Here is a 14,364-nt window from a genome sequence, read left to right as displayed (position 1 = left end):
AATTAAGATAGTCTGAAGATACTTTCTGAACGTGTGTAGCAGTACCTGTTATTCTAATATTGTGTTTGTGTATTACATTCACCTTCATCTTTTGTGAATATTATCCCCTCTCGTCTAAACTGTTTTTTTTTTCAGTCTGAGTTACATTGTGCTCTCAGCTATTTCAGAAGTACTGGTTACAAAATCTACCTCAAGCTATTTACTTACTCTTTGTTCTGCACTCGATTCTGAAGATAACCATACGACTCAGTACCATGGTTCACCTCCAGCAGAGTATCACTGAAGGGATTTCTTCATACATGAGTAGGTATTGTGTGAATGGCTATATCGGGTACCTTGATGACAGTGAGAATCAATTCGGAATTGATTTACTTTGCTTCTGTTCGTCATAATGAAGCAATAATACCTACCGAGCATTTAGTCGGAGGAAAATATTTCCTTCTCATTGACGTGACTCCATAATAACGATCGTTGAAAATGTTCTTAATTTCAACTCAGATTCGCAATATTATGAAAGCCATGAATTTTATTTATACAGTCCGTAACATGATGTGTATCTCAACACGTTTCTATGTTTGTTGTTAACGTTGGGTTAGGTGCCAGATAATCCGATCAAGGAAGAATTTTGAAATAGAAATATTTATTAATTAAATCAAAGTCAATTTTGTGGAACAAAGGAACATGCGGCTTCGAATCAACAAATGCATTGCAAATATAACCAACTTATAGCTGAACGTTTCTGTAGAATTCCATTACTCAACTTGTATGCTTCACAGTATTGCTTGAAGTAAACCCAATACAATTCGGTTCTATGACTCACTCATATCATTTAATCGCTAAAGGAACATCAGGTTGATATTTGAAGACAAGCTAAACAGTGCAATATTTTCTTGAACCAATTTTTTCTCTTTTGTCTCCACCTTCATTTTCGCATTATGCGTATCACTTTTTTTCCTTTTCTCTCTCTCTCTATTTTTCAACTATTTCCAGATAATTTCTGTTCTACTTATAACCATATAACCATATAACAATTACATCAGGCCATCTCGGCCCTTCTAGACCGTGGTGAACGCTTACTCTCACCTAGTCCCACCCACCTGCACTCAGCCCATAACCCTCCATTCTTTTGCTGTCCATATACCTATCCAATTTTACTTTAAATGACAAAATCGCACCTGCCTCTACCACTTCTACTGGAAGCTCGTTCCACACAGCTACCACACTCTGAGTAAAGAAGTTCCCCCTCGTGTTACGCCTAAACTTTTGCCCCTTAACTCCCAACTCATGTCCTCTTGTTTGAATCTCCCCTATCACTCAATGGAAAAAGCCTATCCACCTCAACTCTATCTATCCCCTTCATAATTTTAAATACCTCTATCAAGTCCCCCCTCAACCTTCTGCGCTCCAAAGAATAAAGACCTAACTTGCTCAACCTTTCTCTGTAAATTAGGTGCTGAAAACCAGCTAACATTCTAGTAAATCTCCTCTGTACTCTCTCTAATTTGTTGACGTCTTTCCTATAATTCGGTAACCAGAACTGTGCACAATACTCCATATTTGGCCTCACCAATGCCTTGTACAATTTTAACATTACATCCCAAATCCTATACTCAATGCTCTGATTTATAAAGGCCAACATACCAAAAGCTTTCTTCACCAACCTATCCACATGAGATTCCACCTTCAGGGAACTATGCACCATTATTCCTAGATCAATCTGTTCTACTGCATTCCTCAATGCCCCACCATTTACCATGTATGTCCTATTTTGATTATTCCTACCAAAATGTAGCACGTCACACTTACCAGCATTAAACTCCATCTGCCATTTTTCAGTCCACTTTTCTAACTGGCCTAAATCTCCCTGCAGGCTTTGAAAACCTACTTCATTATCCACAACGCCACCTATCTTAGTATCATCTGCATACGTACTAATCCAATTTACCACTCTCATCCAGATCATTAAAGTACTTGTTTCCCTTCTGTTCACTTGTGAACTATGGTGACTCTTGGGAATATTGCGAGTATCCAAGGTTATATTTCCTGTTGGTAATTTAGTTCTCCCTCATATGTCCAAAGAAGCAATGCTTCTGAATAAAAAAAAAACGGGCATTTGGTATAGTATGCATTATCTTTAAGCCTCCGTATCAGAGAACTGAAAATCATTTTATTCAGCAGTGATCAGAAAACTATTCAGTTACCTCTTTTGATATTTGCTAAAAGACGAAGAATTTGGAACGTTAGCTTTATGGGAATAGTCAGAATTTGAAGGGAAAATAGAAAATAAGTTACCACCCTCGTGAGTTTCTATATTGGGAAAAGTGATAGTTTATATTTGTGAGGCAAATTATTTTGTTGCTTATCCTTGCTTTAAATGCTTGCATACAGGCAGATATGGCAATAAAATATGAAGAATTTGCTGACCTTCGAAAAGTCTGTTAAAAATCTGCAGTTGTGAAATAATAAGCACAACATTTGAATTCCCGCGAATATCAAGATAATTTGACAACTGCGTTCTCAAATGGGCGTTGGCTGAACACAAAACATTAAGTAAATGGCAGGACAGTACTTTCCAAAAACGATCCATTTGGCAATAAAATGCAGACAAGAGACTTCCGACGCTCGAACATGGAGAAACACAATAAGCGCTGACGCAACTCAGCGCGCCAGGCAGCATCATGGGAGGAAAATAGAGAGTCGACGGCTGGGGCCGAGGCTCTTCATCTGCACTTTATTGTACAGCCAGGAAATTAGATAGTGAGGAACATCGAAATTAAACCTTTCAGTCTTCATCCTCGGTCTTCTCCTTTCCGTTTTTGTAACTGTTGGAAGTTTGAAATAATTTTTAAAGATTTTACTTTTTATTATTTAAATAATTTATATTTGCGTACTTGAAACTTTATAAATGATTTAAATACTTTAAGAAGAAATGTTTTGTCAATCTACTTAAGAACAAAAATTGTCTCTAAATTTACCTCTCCGTTTTATATGTGCTGGTTATTTATACACCCGAACGCCCTGGAGACCATCTATAATGGTAAACTTTTATAATATTCAAGGCCTCGTTATATAAAACTTTCCAAATATTCTATGATCTCGAATACGGAGAGTTGCTACAGATAATATTGTTCTGATATCTTGCCAAAGTTACTGATGAGTTCTGCTGGGTTACGACTCACCACAATCAATACAAGTTGAAAAACACAGCAGAAAAGTAAATGTAGAAGGTTTTAGAAATAACCGATTCGTTTGGCACCTTAGGTGGAGAGAGAAGTCTGCTGGGATGCTTTAACCATGCAATAAACCCGAAAAAAATCTTAATCTGGCATTTTCCACATTTGCTTCCTGAATTCGTGTGGACTCTAAATTTGCACAAATAAGGCATTTGCGCCCTTCCACACTCAGCTCACGCACACCAGATACTACAGCTCATTTACTACCTTGTTTCTTTCCATTTGTCATTTATAAACATAATGAAACTTCGTGGACCTAGAACAATCTCCAAATGGTCGCCGATTAGCCATATTGCGTATTTTTTCCTGAATCGCATCACTCGAGCGCTCACACTCGAACCATTTTAACATTCAACTCAAAAACTAATCTTCAGCTCCCACTTTGTTAGTCGACTCTGCTGTTGAACATTTCTGATACGTTTTGACAATGCGGTATTAAATAAATTCACCATGATAAAATGCCAGTGTCCACAATTTCAATATAGCCTTTGTTTTCACTGAGATTGCGAAGATTTCTTCCGTATTTAAACTGAAATATTTCAAAACATTTATCCACGTTCCAGATCTCTGTTTTTGTTACTACACACATGACAACACGGTAAAACACGGTTAATTGCCATTCAGCATTCTGAGAATTTAAACGGACGGAAAATACTATGCATATATAGACAATACTTGTCCAGCACTTTTTAGGAACTGTGCTGACATTCATGCAAGGCAATTTGTCCTCAGTGTCTTATCCTTAAGTGGTATCACCTAAATTTCGAGAGGCAACTGCATTAGCTGAAAATAATCGACAATTTTTCCAACTGCACATTTTAATGAATCGTTTGTTCGGCCGAGGAAACGAGAGTTTCTCTCCTGGCATTGACTTTATTTTGTTCATTCGAGTTCTGAAGAACGGTCTCGGTTTGAAATGTCGACTGTTTATTCAATTCCATAGATGTTGCCTAAAGTGCGGAGTAGCTTCAGCATTTAGTGTACTGTAGCTCTGGATTTTCCAAATCAACAGAAAAACTTGTGTCTATAAATTTTATCCTGCCTAAGATTACAAATTGCAATTATTCGATGTTCTTAAAAAATATTCGAATATATAAAACAGGTATTTAGCTGATATAAAAATGGTTGATATACGTTTGTTGTTTTTGAATGACATATCGTGAGTACTAAAACATGTACTTTTCAGAAATAGCTTTACACCTAATTTACTTAAATTAACTTTCTTACTTTTCACTTAAGCGTTAAACGCGCTAACGTGTTAAACCTGCAACTTACTCGCCTGAGGCGGTGAAGCTTCTGACCGCATGGAGTTTCCGTGATGTCACCAGCTAACCGTGAGTGCAGTTACATTGCTGTGTGTGCGTCTTGTTTGGCAAATTCATCTGTCCTGGGTGCATCTTGTCATTGCAAAGGTAGAAAAGTTCGCAACTAAACACACACACACACACCCACGCACGCACGCACGCACGCACACACACACGCGCACACACACACAATATTGCACAAAAGGTTCTATACATGAGACATAGACGTTTATTTAGATACAGTTTTAAAATATTTACCATATCTTGAAGGAGCACAGTAAAAAAAAATAATTTTAATCACATTCTGATTCTGAGCACTTCAGATAGTATGACTCGTGAGTGAGCCGTTAAACACATAAAAAAGTTAGGTTACCAGAAGGAGTACAAAAAAAGAAGAGAAACACTAAATTCCAAAGTTAAGGTTCGCCATTGTTCGCCGTGGAAAAGAGAGGATCACTGGGGGTTGGGGAGTGGGTACACTGCAAATCAGCCCAGGTATATTTTAGCTATAGGGGTGGACCTGGAAAAGGGAATAGAACCAGGAGCAACAAAAGCACAGAGATATTTAAAAGGATAGATGACAATAATAAAATCCATGTTTTGTTTCAGTAAATGGCAGGGTGGGTCGGTGAGCGCGTGGATTTCAGATAAACGGGTCTCAAACACAAATCATAACCAGTCACGCAGTGATGTAGACCAGTTCTTAGAACTAGACATCCACATTGGCACATATAAGGTACCCCAGTAATGTTTTCTCGCCCAAGAGTGCACAAAGAAGCACAAAGGCAGACACTTCTTCTGCACCTACTTGGACTGCAATACTCTGAAAATGTTCAATCCGATTACTTTCCCAACACAATAGCCAGCAAAGGCGAACAATCGTCGCACATTCTCAGTGACAGTGACCCGAGACTTTCTGAATTATAAAGACACTTTAATTGCTAAGACACAGCATGTCTCCACACCTAGATTTCTGTGACAGGACCCTCTTCATACCAATGCACCCATTGTTGACTGCACATTTTTTCACTCATCTTGCATTTACTTACGTTCCTACAAAACTATGTGGTGTAGTACGGGGCACGTCCTCGTGACCTATCGCCCAGGCCTCAGGACCTACAGACCTACAGGCCTCAGGACCCTCAGACCTATAGAAACACAGATTCATAGAAAACCCACAGCACAATACAGGCTCCTAGGCCCATAAGTTTGTGCCGAACATATCCCTACCCTAGAAATTACTAGGCTTACCTATAGCCCTCTATTCTTCTAAGCTCCATGAACCTATCCAAAAGTCTCTTAAAAGACCCTACCATATCCGCCTGCACCACCTTTACCATTAGCCCATTCCACGCACTCACCACTCTCTGAGTAAAAAACTTACGCCTGGCATCTCCTCTGTACCTACTCCCCATCAACTTAAAACTGTGTCCTCATGTGGCAACCATTTCAGCCCTGGGAAAAAGTCTCTGACTATCCACACAATCAATGCCTCTCAACATCTGATGCACCTCTATCAGGTCACCTCTCATTCTCCATTGCTCCAAGGAGAACAGGCCGTGTTCACTCAACCTATCCTCATAATACATGCTCCCCAATCCAGGCAACATCCTTGTAGATCCCCTCTGCACCATTTCTATGGCTTCCACATTCTTCCTGTAGTGAGGCGACCAAAACTAAGCACAGAACTCTAAGTGGGTTCTGACAAGGGTCCTATATAGCTGCAACATTACCTCTCGGCTCCTAAATTCAATTCCACGATTGATGAAGGCCAGTACACCTTCTTAACCACTGTGTCAACCTATGCAGCTGCTTTGAGCATCCTTTGGACTCAGACCAAAATATCCCCCTGATCCTCCACACTGCCAAGAGTCTTACCATTAATACTATATTCTGCCGTCATATTTGACCTACCAAAATGAATCACTTCCTACTTCTCTAGGTTGAACTCCTTCTGCCAGTTCTCAGCCCAGTTTTGAATCCTATCAATGTCCTGCTGTAACCTCTGACAGCCCTCCACACTATCCACAACACCTCCAACCTTAGTGTCATCTGCAAACTTGCAAACCCTTCCCTGATCTTCCTCATCCAGGTCATTTATAAAAATCACGAAGAGTAAGGGTTCCAGAACAGATCCCTGAGGCACTCCACTGGTGACTGACCAGTGGTGACCATCACTCCACTGGTGACTGATGGGTTGTATGACCCATCTACAACCACTCTTTGCCTTCTGTGGGCAAGCCAGTTCTCGGTCCATAAAGCAATGTCCCCTGGCATCCCATACCTCCTTACTTTCTCAGTAAGCCTTGCATGGGGTACCTTATCAAATGCCTTGCTGAAATCCATATACGCTACAATTACTGCTCTTCCTTCATCAATATGTTTAGTCCCATCCTCAAAAAAATCTATCAGGCGCGTAAGGCACGACCTGCCCTTGCCAAAGCCATGCTGACTATTCCTAATCATATTATACCTCTCCAAATGTTCATAAATCTTGCCTCTCAGGATCTTCTCTATCAACTTACCAACCACTCAGGTAAGACTCACTAGTCTATAATTTCCTGTTCTTTCTCTACTCCCTTTCTTGAATAAAGGAACAACATTCGCAACCCTCCCATCCTCTGGAACCTCTCCTGCCCCTATTGATGATGCAAAGATCATCGCCAGAGGCTCAGCAATCTACTCCCTCGCCTTCCACAGTAGCCTGGGGCACATTTCATCCAGGCCCGGCGACTTATCCAACTTGATGCTTTCCAGAAGCTCCAGCACATCCTCTTTCATAATATCCACATGCTGAAGCTTTTCAATCTGCTGCAAGTTGTCACTATAATCACCAAGAGCCTTTTCCATAGTGCCCCTGTCCTTCAAATTTACAATCAGCAAGCTCATGCAAAGTATTATTATTACTATTATTATTATTATTATTATTATTATTATTATTATTATTATTATTATTACCACCACCATTATGATTATTTCAAGCTAGTAAAGCCTAAAGTGCGAGCATAGACAAACAAGCTAATTTCTCAACTGCTAGCAAAATTCAGACTGTTGTTTAGTATTTTAGCTTTCTGGAGATTTTTCAAAAATACCACTGTGTAGACCAAATTGTTTAATGCTTTTGTATAATGACTTTGTGTTGATAACAGTTGTAGATATCACTATTGGGGCAAGGTATACCCAGCTCATGTTCCATAATATTTCAATTTTCTCTTTTAATATCAAGGTAGTTTCACTCATTGATTTCTGTATATTGTGTGTTTTTGGACTGGCTATATCTATGAAGTAAGTTGTTTTTGCTTGTTTATTCTGTGATATTTATATGTGAATGGTTATTATAAATGGTCCCATTTGTAATAATGGATTAGGTGTAATATAGTTTGTGAGATCCTGACTCTCAAACTGAACCGGACACGCATTTATCGTAAGGTATGGTTCCACATCTGAGTTTGAAAATGAAAGCAAGATTTTGGTAAATAATGGCTGCCGCTTGATTGCCCCTATGTAAATAATCAGATTATGTTCAACTGCTGCAAGATCCTGTAATGTACTGGATTGTTTCTGGTTTCTCTTGGCTTTTTCTGCATGAATCATCTTACCTTTCTTGTTTTTTTTATTCTGTATTTTTAATACTTTTTGTGTTAACCACCTGGTCCTGTATGCCACAAGGAACCATTTTGTTCTGAGAAGAGGTCTCCAACTCAGAGCCAGGCATTTGATGCTTCCTTGATGACATCTAATCTGCCCAGATCCTAGGGATGTCCCCAAGGACTGTCATATTCTTCCATTAGTTAAGTTTTTTTTACCCCTCTAGAGTGATAATTGCTTCATATTTCTGGTTTGTACTTTAATATCAGTTTAGTGGTGTGTTCTTATCAGAATTGCACATGCTCAACTGAAATGCTGAATCCTGTTTTCATTGATGAAAGTATATCCTTAGAAGTTTTAGCTGACTGTTGTACAAAGTTTATTTATGCATGTTATTCCTCTTCCCCCTTCTGTCCAAAGTAGTGTTAATCTAAGCACGTTCGAATGTACATTGTCTTTTCTAAATTTTATAATTTTAATTCTTACTTTTCCTTGCAAATTTTCCAGATGGGTTTTGACACAAGATATTATGCTAGAAGAATATGTTAATGGGTATTATTAATAATATTATTAGAATTATATAAGTCCCATAGATGCCAATGTATGCAAGTAGACAGATATCCTGTGTTGAGTGATCAGAGATGGCTTCTTTGAACAACTGACATTACCACTGCAGAACTCCACAGCCTTTCTACTGACTGTTCAATTTTATTCCCCTTTAGCATCTGATCTTTATGGAAAATTCATTGAAATTGTTGCATGAACAAAACAGGAAAGCTTACATGAGCTTACTGTTGTTGGTACTGCTTTTCCTAACCTGGTATCAGGTAATTTTGCACACCCATCTTCCATAAATTAAGTACTCCCTTTCAAATAGTCCATTTGCACAATGTTAGTTTGTCTGGATATTTTCACTTTCTAGATGCATCTTTTAAGCAAACTCCCATTCTTGAAGTGTTCCTCCTGATTTGATCCGAGGAATAGCAATTTTGGTAGCCACAATATTAAGCTAAAATTCAAAACAGTAAGAATAGTAATCAAAAAAGCGTGAATTAATATCTTACAAAGAATATTTAAAAGTAAAGGTAAATGTGCAATAGTTATTAACATTGACAGGGTAGCCCACATTAACAATGACCAGTAATTTTGCATCAACAATTAGACAGAGACATAAATCAACTGAAGTTTAATTTAAGGTCCAAAATCCTGAAAATATATTTTCAGACCAGAGCAACAGTTTATCATAGATTCGGCCAGTTAGATAGTACGAAAATAAAAACAATGTGCAGTGGAATAACATCAGACATATTTTTCCGAGATTGGCAATTTTCCTGCTCAGATTTTCCCTTGTGTTGCTTGTTATGAAGTGTAGATTACACAGCAATTCTGTTTGCAATATTTTATTTGTGCCTCCTCCCCCAATATGTAGGATTAATTTATAAATATTAGCCAATTCGTTGGCATAATGTATGTAACAGCCTATTTTCTCTGTAAATATCTTTTACACCATTATAAAGGTAGAAGAAGGATATACTGAGCAGGCAGCATTGTTTACCTTTGTTCTGTATTTAATTTATTTGCTGAAAGATTCAGCTCAGAACTGAGCCTTCCCATCCTATGAGCAGCCCAGCTAGCAACCTACTTACCTAAATCCAGTCTAATCAGAGGAGGATTTACAATGACGGATTAACCCACAAACCGGTATGTCATCAGACTGTCAGAGGAAACTAGAGCACCCGGAGGAATCTCGTGCGGTTCACGGGGAGTAATTGCAAATTCCTTTTAAAAATGGCGCCAGAATTGAACTCTAAACTCTGGAAAGTCCTAAAATGTGAGTGTCGCGCTAACAGTTAAGCTACCATGGCGCCCATAATTACGAAATCACACTCATTTGTCTGAAAATAAGTCACCTTTTTTATATAATTTCCTTTTTCGGCTATATTTGCACGTGATCTGTGGGTTACAACATGGTGCGTGGTATTCCCCTGATGTTCTCTCTGCAGAAATTTATGGAATTTCAAGAGGATGTTTTACAGCGATTGGCTTATATAGCATGCAATTCATGTTCAGTCTGCCTCTCAAATTGAACTACACTGTGTTTTACCTTTATTCAAATTACCAATGGTGTGTACCATACTGTAGCTTTCAGCTCGAGAAATACTGTTAATTCTTGGCGACAATAGTTTTAAAACATTTCTTCACATCGATGATAATATCGTCCCAATTCTTTCTATTTGCTATCCAAGTATCTCCCCCTTCATTCCGTGATTATGAAACCTTCCCTAAAATTTTAAATTACCAAAATAGCCTGGTGCATGGAAGTTCACTGCTGACACCTTATAAGGTGTTGATCAGTGCATATTTGTAATATTGTGAGCGATTTTGTTCACTATGGAAGGAGAGATGGCCTGGGCCTGGAGAATGTCCACAGGAGCTTCACAAACATGATCCCAGACATAAAATGATTAACAGCGATTTTGGATGTCTCTGTGCTTGTTGTGGATGGAGTTCATCAGGTCATAAGACCATAAGAGATAGGAGCTGAATTAGGCTATTTGGCCAATTGAGCCATTGAGCCATTGCATCAAGGATCATTTAATTTTCCTCTGAGTTCAAATCTCCTGCCTTCTCCCCATATCCCTTCATGACCTGACTAATTAAGAATCTATCAACTTCAACATCAAATATACTTAAATCTTTGCCTTCACAGCTGTCTGTGGTTAATACTCCCCACAGATAAACTGCTCTTTGGCTGTAGAAATTTCTCCTCATCTCCATTCAAATAGGACACCCCTATATTCTGAGGTTGTGTCCTCTCGTCGCAGACTCTTCCATTATAGGAGACATCCTGTCCAGATACACTCTATCAAGAACTTTCACTACCTGAGAGGTTTCAATAAAGTTCCCACTAATTCTTTTGAATTCTAGTCAATGTAGGCCCAAAGCCATCAAACGCTCTTTATATGAGGAGCAGGGTTGGGGGAGTGGAATGGTGTGAGTGATCTCAATGAAACATACAGATACTGAGAAGCCCATGGGGAGCAGACGTGGAGAACTGTGTCCCTTTTGTAGCAGAGCCTTGGATCAAAGGTTACAGGTTTACATTGAAGGAATATTCCTTGGAATTAGCAAGAGTTTCTTATTCCGTCAGAAGGTGCTGAAGCTGTGGAATTCGCTGCCTGAAAAGGCTGCAGTGGCCAAGTTATTGGACGTATTTCAAGGCAGATATCGAAAAGTTGTTGATCGGTAAAGCATTTAAAGGTTACGAGTAGAAGACAGGAGAATGGGATTGAAAAGTAACAACCTGGATTCAATGGCAGAGCAGAACAGATGAGCTCAATTTCTTAATTCTACTATGTTCTCATGGTCTTTTCATCACTGCTGAACTCTTGAAGCATTATTAAACTAATTAACCTTTCTTATCAAAAGTCTTTGAAGGAATTATAGTAAGGCGTAAAAAAATTTGTTGGATCAATAATCAACAACCGGAATTTTGGTTTTCATTTGTAGATTGCTCAAAATGGAATGTAACCAAAAAAATTCACTTTGTTTTTTCTTTTGTATTTGAGCACTGCTGTCTCTAAAGCCAGTTAAACTAGTCAAATGTATTCATATATAGCTTCAAATGGAGTCTATTTATCAATTCATTTACTATTTATTTATTATTATTTTTAATTGTATTATGTTCCACATTGATTATTTGTTCAATATTTCTCTGTAGTTTTCATTCATTCTATTGTATTTCTCAGTTCTATCTGAATGCCTAAATGAATCTCAAGGTTGTATATGGTGATGTATGCATACTTTGAAAATAAAGTTAATTACAACTGCGAACTTTTCAGCTTTAAACTTTTCAACCAATCATATAACAGGAAGACACACACACACATGCATGCAAGCACGCACGCGCACACACACACACACACACACACACGCGCACACACGCGCGCACACACACACACACACACACACACACACACACACACACACACACACACAGTGATTGATAAGTTCATGGCCTAAGGTACAAGGATTCAATTTTAGAAAACTTAGCATATTTATTTTTCAACATAGTCCCCTCCTACATTTACACACTTAGTCCAGTGGTCATGGAGCATACAGATCCCTTCTTTGTAAGTTTGTGTCTAAGATAGAAGGAGATGAGTTATTAACTTCAAAGTTTCTCCATTATCACTCAAAGAGTTGAACAGCATGTCCATGTAATGAGAGCGACTTGGACCTCTAGGTGGTCCACAGAAGGGGTGACTGATATGTTCATGGTCTAAGGTGAGTTATACAGCTATTTGTTTGAAGTTAATAACTCATCTCCTTCTACCTCAGGCCACGAACCTATCAATCACCCCTTGTATGTGTGTCTATATATATATATATGTGTGTGTGTGTGTGTGTGTGTGTGTGTGTGTGTGTGTGTGTGTGTGTGTGTGTGTGTGTGTGTGTGTGTGTGTGTGTGTGTGCGCGCGCGTATACATATCATATCTTTGGGCTGGTAATGGGCACTCCAGGCCTGTATGCGGAGCCGGACAGCATTGGGCTACAAGGTTTTTAGAGCACCTAAAGCACGTAATTATTGTTTAACAAGATTTGTTAATTGCTTATATTTCCTTGTTACTTTTATTTTAAATAGCTCAGGATTTCTGTGTGAATTGTATTATTTAAGAGTACGGTCTACTCTCCCTATTGCTAATTTGGAGAAAGTTGCAGCCATGGAGTTGCCCGGCTGAGTCACTGATGATCTGTTTTTATTCATGTGTGTAAATTCTGATCACCATATCTACAGGTGTGTCCACGTGACAGATTACCCCTTCAAGACCCTTTATAATTTCTTTCATCATAATCTGAAAGAATTCGGAGTCTGGTGAGATGCCAAAAGAGTCCACACAGTGTGATAAAGTTTGTGAGCTCCTGTGACTTAGCAGCTAAACCAATCTGCAGAACCCGTAGTTTGCATATACTTTAGTGAAGAATTTTACTCCACCCAGAACACCCAATGTGTGCTCAACAGAGAGAGGAATAAACTTCTACCACCTCACTGCATTATTCAGTTCTGTTAGATCAACACAGACCTTCACTGTTCCATCTGGCTTGGATCAGGAACAGTGCCCTCACACCAGCCGGTTATTCCATTCACTCTCGTTATGATGTCAAGCACCTCCATTCTCTCAAATTCAGCTTTGATGTTGTTTATCAGTGGAGGGTATACGCCTCGCGGTGGTCAGAGAGTAGGGTGTCACTCCTGGCCTCAGTAAGATAAGGTAATCTTCTTTCAGTACCACCAGACCACAGAACAACGACCTGTACATTTCCTGCCACCGAGCATTGTTTAGCAAAACCAACCTTGTAATGTGGTACAGCTTCAAGATGGCTTGTCATTCCAGTAGTTTTGACAAGGGATTCTGAACAATATAGTCATCCTCTTTTAACTGTTTCTCATTTTTTATGGATGGAAGCAGTAAACACCTATTTCATCTACAGGAACGGGGGTGTATACAGCAAATATGATCCCCTATGAGCTCAATATTTTTATATGAAATTTGGAAACTGATTGTCTTTCAAGCAATCATACATTTCTCAATTCATCCTTCCCCCCCACCTCTGTCTTTCATAAGAAAACCAAGGGCATTCATGAGGACGTCAAAAAAGGGAACTAAACGCCCCTGTAGTCCATCTCTAGGACGCATCTTCCATCATTCCACTACACGTCAGGCAGCCCGAGGAATTGACGGACCTGATAGCTCTCTCGAGGTGATCATTTGCTTTCACACACTTTCAGGTACAGAATTTCATCCATGGCTCGCAATCAGAAAGCTGTAATCTCCCAAAGGCCTCATAGAGACTGACACGCTGCTAGCCAGAAGCATAACATTGTACCCTTCCACCAGGTCCAGAGTCATCCGGTCCCAAAGAGCCAAATATAACTCAACCAGCAAGTCATTGCTTCAGGGAGTTTTATTCGTCAAAGTTCAAAGTACATTTATTGACAAGTTATGCTTACTTTATACAACCTTGAGATTTGTCTCCTTACAGACAGCCACAAAACAAAGAAACCCAATAGAACCCATTAACAAAGGAACGTATAACAGCCAATGGCCAGTGAAAAACCCAAATCATGTAAACAATAAAAGTAAATAAATTGCCTTCAGAACTGAAGTTTATGAAAGTGAGTCCACAGACATGAAGCATGGCATCACTACAGCCAATTCACGAACAAGCCCCTGACT

Source organism: Hemitrygon akajei, chromosome 17 (assembly GCF_048418815.1).
Source record: "Hemitrygon akajei chromosome 17, sHemAka1.3, whole genome shotgun sequence".
NCBI classification, from domain to species: Eukaryota; Metazoa; Chordata; class Chondrichthyes; order Myliobatiformes; family Dasyatidae; genus Hemitrygon; species Hemitrygon akajei.
This window is presented reverse-complemented; position numbering follows the sequence as displayed.